The sequence below is a fragment of the Fonticula alba genome (genome assembly GCF_000388065.1).
Source record: "Fonticula alba strain ATCC 38817 unplaced genomic scaffold supercont2.2, whole genome shotgun sequence".
Taxonomy (NCBI): Eukaryota; order Rotosphaerida; family Fonticulaceae; genus Fonticula; species Fonticula alba.
Window position 1 is genome coordinate 220136 of NW_009242972.1, and position 5861 is coordinate 225996.

The following is a 5861-nucleotide window of genomic DNA, read 5'->3' on the forward strand; positions in this document are numbered from 1 at the left end:
GGGGGGGAGAGGGGACAGAGGCTATAGGGCGTCTTGCGCCCAGGGGAGGAGAAGAGAGGGGAGGAGGGGGCACGACCCGGGGGACCGGCCAATCGAAAAGGGGGATGCGTGGGAGGAGGAGGGGGGGGGGGAGGGGTAGAGAACCGCCGGAGCGATTCCGGCGCCTCGCCCTGCCGGCTCCTCTTGTTGGCGCAATCGCGCAAGGTAGCCCGACACGCTCGTCTCATCCTATACGGGGGTGACAGTGGACCTGGCCCCGGCCGGGGGGGGGGGCGCGTAGACAACTGTGGCGGTGGCGGTGGGATGTTTGAGCGAACACCGGCGCCAGTGCTTGACCACCCCCCGCTGGGCCACTGTTGGCTTGCAGGTGAAAGCAGCGACCGGCGCACTTTCCCGTGTCTCTTGGTGTGATGGGAGAGACCGTCCCGCGGGACCTCGGGCCAGGGCCGCCCAGGCCGCACAGCATGCCTGTGCTTTTGGGAGATCTCCCCCGCCCGTCCGCCTGGCAACTTCACGCGCCCCAGTCCTCTCCATCCACGCGCGCTCAACCTCCTTCCTGCCTGCGGCTTGTCCCCCCCCCCCAAACAGACCGCGGCCCAAAGAGCCGGAGAGGCAGCACATGCGCACATACAGGCACACGCGCATGCCGAGTCGCTCCCAGGCGGGGGCCGAGCGACGGGTGGCCTGCCGCAGGGAGCAGCGCAGGGAGCTGCCTCCGCGACCACCAACCGCCGGGATGGTGGTTGCCCCCCCTCCCTGCAGGCTTCCCAGTGGTGGTGTCACGTCCGTGGGGCGGTGGGGCGTGCGGCGATCGGGGATCACCCGAGAACCGTTGCTTGGGCCGGGCACCCTCCCCCCCCCGTCCCCGCCCCCCGGGAGGCGCGGAAAGGGCGGCAGCACCCGCAGGCCAGAGGCCGGGGCTCGGTCTGAAACGGGGCTGCCCTCGGGCAAGGAATGTTGACCCGCACTTGGTTTGCTGCCATATGCCCTGGCGCCCCCCCCCCCCCGCCCGGCCCCCGCTCCCGGTTCTCCCTGGCAAGCTCCGCTTGTGCTCCGAGCCCGTTCAAGACGAGGGGAGCCATGGTCAGCGAGAGCGCATTAAAGGGGACGTTCCCCTTGCCCCCCCCCCCCCGCCCCGGAGAGTGGTCCCGTATTCAAAACGCATGTTCCCTTTTTCTGCCCTTCATGCGCGACTTCGCGCGTGGAGGAGACCTACACCGATCGGCCCTGCTACCGCAGATATCCCCGGGCCAGAGCCCCCCCCCCCCCTCCCGAAGACTTGACCCTGAAGGAAGCCCTCCCCCCTGGCACAGCAGCGCCCCTTGCCGAACACGAAGGCGGCGCCCGCTGGCAGCCTTTCGCCGGGCGCCCCCCCCCCCGGAAGCCGAGGTCCCTGTGGCCCACGTTCTGCCTGTTGGTGTGATTCTACAATATCAGACTGGCGGGCCCAGGCTCGCTCCTTGTCCCTGGCCCGCACGCGCCTGCGCCTGTGTCCCACCCCAAGGGCCCCGGTGGGCGCAGCGTCCAAAACACCACAGCCCTTGATCCATGGACCGGGGCGTGGCCCATTCCACGAAGAGAATCCGGCCCGTAAGGGAAACGAACGACTCGGTCTCTCTCTCTCACCACGGCCTTACCCGCTTTGGCCACTCAAGAAGCGGACACCCCCAGGCTCCAGGCCGCTCCTGTCACAGAAGTAACTTTGAAATGCGCGCATGTGTTCATGCTTGATCACGGATTACCTACGCCCTGAGGCAGGTCCCCACGAATCGGGGCGTCCATCGGACCAGCGACCATTTGACACAAGACATCTCGGGAATCTGCTCCTGAAAAAGGGACCCGGTCGGGAAAAAAGGAGGAAGGCGCGCCGAGCCAGCGGATGCTGCCGCCCGAAGGGATGAGTGTGGTGTCTTCTCAAGGGAGGGGGGGACGAGTGAGTGAGCAAGAAAAGTAGCAAGAGCCCCTCATCAAACGGAGACATCGCCATAAGGAAGTCTCAGAACAGGTGTTCGGAGGCCGGCCGGGCGCTTCGATGATGCTCTCGCATGCCGATCGACCCACTCAGGTGCCAGGGTCTTGGCTGGCAGCAGGCTCCCAGAGGGAGCCCTCTTTCGATCTCGGGCTTCGTCGAGGCGGAAGGCTGAGAGTCCCGCACTCGCCCAGACAAACAAGCGCGCACGCGCGCACCTATGACTGCCCCCTTGTCGGGCCGTCGCCCGGGCTCGGGGCTTGGCGAGCCCATGACTCCGTCTGACCATGCATTCCTCAAAGTGAAGAATGACGTTCAAATGCCGAAAGAGCTCGCGGGATTGCTCGCGTGTGACTTCCTCGCTCGGTGAGTTGGATCTGGAGCTCGGCTTCATCAATGCCCCAAACTGGGGCTTAACCAAATGGACGGCCAGTTTCGCCAGCAACACTGATGTTGTCCTGTAGAGTGCTGGATACGCCTCAACCCCGGCATGACATTCTCGGAGACCCCTAAAAGTCCCCCTCCCCGCCCCCTACTCCTCCTCCTCGGAAGCGTCCCAAGTCTCGGTATCGAGGCGGCCAGCTTTCGGAATAAGGGGAATAGCATAAGGAGCGGCTCGAAGCTGGTGGCCGGCGCTCAAATAACAAGTCCATCGGTCACACTGGCCGACTCCGCTCCAGGGAGAGCGATGCACCAAAGCAAACCAACGGCAGGTCGCCAATCCCTCTGAAGAGATTCTGGTTTCACAGTTACAATCGATATTCATTATATTGTTCCTATTGGAGTCATCCCCCAGTCCGAATGATGTAGATGGTTATCATATCTGTCTAACACACAGAATGTCCCAGGTTCGAGTCCTGGTTCGGACAGTCCCTTTTTGGACTCCCTAAAATTAGCGGAGGATGGTCAGTTTTTTTTCTTTGTCCCATACTATTCCCCTCGGCCACCCCCTGATCCCGGAGACAAATGCCCTCTTCGGTGAATTCCCGCGACGCGAGGCGGACATCAGCGTCCCTTCCGCTGATTTACGCGCCCAAAACACCCGACAGCAGGTGGCTGGCACGGGGATGATATTGAATAGGGATGGTACCTTTTGCCGCCCAGGAGGTCCTCAAAGAACCCTCACGCGTGGTCTCCTCTCGCCCCGTCCGCCGCCCTCCCCTGCGCCCGTTCGTCGATCGCGTGCGCCTCACCATCACCAGGCAGAGGCCGAGAGAGCAGCCCGGGAGGCAGGAATCCCCGTCTGGGTCAGGTAAATGTGAGGGGATCGGCAAAGGGACACCCCCGCCCGCCATCGATGAATGTCGAGCTGTGACTCCTTCGAACGGCCTCGGTGGGTGCACAGGACAGGGGGCTGTGCCGGGCAAGACGGCGAGGAGGCTTCAAGGATCCTTGCTGTCGATCGGCCGGCGAGGGGCGAGGCGGCAAATGTCAAGACATGCAATCAGCTGCACCAAAAAGCCAGAATCTTTGCTCATCCAGCCTGCGATCCGGCGCGGGATGCAACGCCACCATCATGTCTATCCCGGAGAGGGGGATGGACTCACACGCACACATCGAGCCTTGAAATCCCCTGCGGAGACCGTTGGAAGCCCGGATCTCTCCTGTGGGTGTCCCCTTGGAAAAGGTGAGACTTTTCATTCGCGCTGCCGAGGGATGGGACCATCCAGAAGGGACGAGGGCGGCGACGAGTCCCTTCTGGCGGAGGTTTCTGTGAGGTGACCTGCTTTCCGGTCCTCCGGGAGGGCCCGCTTTGTGCCAGCCGGCCCGCCCAAACTAGAACCCGGCCGCGGGTCCTTCAAGCAAGGAGCTACGAAAACAGACCGACCGCTGAAATACGAGACCTTATAGAACGACGGGGAGCGGGCTTCCTCACGGATATCCCGATTAGTATAGTGGTGAGAATCCCCGCCTGTCACGCGGGAGGCCCGGGTTCAATTCCCGGATCGGGAGCTCTTTTTTTGCCGCGAGACAATAAGGAAAATGGCACATTCATGTGATTAGCATCTCGCCGGGGGGCCGGGCGGTGTGCACAGCACCCGACGGAGGAGGGGGAGGGGGGGAGGAGGAGATGTGTGCGGGTTGGGGGGGGGGCGGGGGGTCCGGTCGCAAAGTGCTCCTGCTCCTCCCCTCTTGACCCAGCCCAGAAGCAAAAAAAAAAAAAGAGGGCCTCATCCCGAGACGTGTTCGGAGAGCGAAAAGCGTCGCAGTGATGCGCCGAGTATCAGGCGAGAAAATATCCACCCCACCCGACGAGCGCCCGTCCCCGGGGGCCTCCCCCCGGACGGCCTTTTCCGTCCGAGGTTCCGCCCATCCTTCTTGTCCCCTGACTCGGCTCCGGCCGAGCTGTCAACTGGCCTGGGCGCGCGCGGATGGCCGTGAATCCCCTCGTCGATGGGCTCCCCCTCGCTCCCTGCCGCCTGGGGGCCTTTTGGGACAAAGGCACATCTTCGGCATGGCCTCCGTCAAGACGCACCCATTTGACGTTGGCCAAAACCCGTGAGACCCTCCCCGCAGGAATGAAGGCTCCCACCGGCCAGACGGCTGGGCGAATTCCATCCGCTCCTCAACTCCCGGAGGCGTTGGTGAAGCGCCAGCGTGGGCCCTGCTCCGCAGGACTCCCACCGCAGTGGCGCTCAGGAGAAAGAGGGCACGCCCTTTCCCCGGCGCATGCTCTCCTCCCCCCCCCCTGCTGGCCCCTCTGCGTGGCCCGCCAGGCGGCCCTTGCGGCCACGGTTCCACGTAACGGAAACACCTGTCACCCAAGAACAGGATGTGTCACTCGGGCACCCACAGCTAAAGGTCGCCACGAGCACAACAGGCAAGAGAGAGCGGCCTTGCTTCTGGGTGCTTCTCTCCCTTGTCTTCCGCGGCCCCTTTCCCGCCCCGCCCCGTCCCTTCGGATGGAGTAGCTTGTTTGGGCGGTCTGTGCATGTGTGTAAGTGTGCGGTGGGGCGACCCGGGCAAACAGTATCATTAATGTCAAAGCTCATGAGAGTGTATGTTGGGTGGATTAAATTACCGACGTAATTTGCCCGAAGATTAGGCCACTTGGGCTGCCCTCCCTAGCCCGGTGGCGGGGCCGGGCATGAGTAGGGTCGGTTGGGGGCCTACGAGCCTGGTGTGTGATGACCGCGCGCGCGCGCGCGCGTGTGCGCGTGTCCCCAGCGCGAAGAGCGCCGGTCTTGAGTGCAAGCCAGGACGCCCGGCCAAAATGGGCCCCGGGTCTGGAATTACACAAGGCAATAAGCATGCTGGCGAAGAAGAGGCTGGGATATTATTTTCTTTTCACGCCCCGCCGCTGCCTGCCGTTGGAAGTGACTCGCGCCGCCGTTGAACAGGCGCCGTGTGCAGGGCCGGACCTGGGGAGGGCCCTTGCATCCCGCTCGGCCCCTACTCTCTGTCCCCCCGCCCCCCCCCCCTTCGACGAGAGGCCCCGAGCTCCTGGTTCCCCTCCCCTCCTCGCGGCCGGGCGCCCTCTGTTGTGAGGGCGCGCTCCCCCGGCGCCCCTTGTCCGGCGCGTGTCCCTTCGGGGAGGGCCCTTTTGGGTGCACCCGATGCCCGCTGCGACGCTCCCCCCGGCCCTCTCGCCACCGGGGCACGCTCCGGGACATACGCCAAGGCTGGAACCAAGGAACAGGGGGGGCCGCCAGCGGTGCCTGAGTTGCCCGAGACCGACGCTTTGGAGCCCGGGCACACGTCTGGGCGCGCACCCCGGTGCATGCCGGGACGGGCAAGCTCCGGCTCGCGCCCTGCGGGGTGACCCATTCGTATTGCACCCCCGCGCAGGGCACCCGCCGGTTCCCGGGGCGCGGGGGGCGACGGCCTCCCCGCTCGGGCTCGCCCACGCTGCCCCCCCCCCCCCCCCCCCCCCCCCCCCCCCCCCCCCCCC

General features: G+C 65.0%; 2 non-coding genes across 2 annotated transcripts; both read left to right on the plus strand.

Annotated features, from left to right (window-relative positions):
* The first annotated feature begins 2764 nt into the window (after positions 1–2764).
* H696_01064 lies at positions 2765–2838 on the plus strand. The gene has a single exon. It is a non-coding gene; the product is annotated as a tRNA-Val (tRNA).
* Positions 2839–3850: 1012 nt separating this feature from the next.
* On the plus strand, positions 3851–3922 carry H696_01065. The gene has a single exon. It is a non-coding gene; the product is annotated as a tRNA-Asp (tRNA).
* Positions 3923–5861: the final 1939 nt, after the last annotated feature.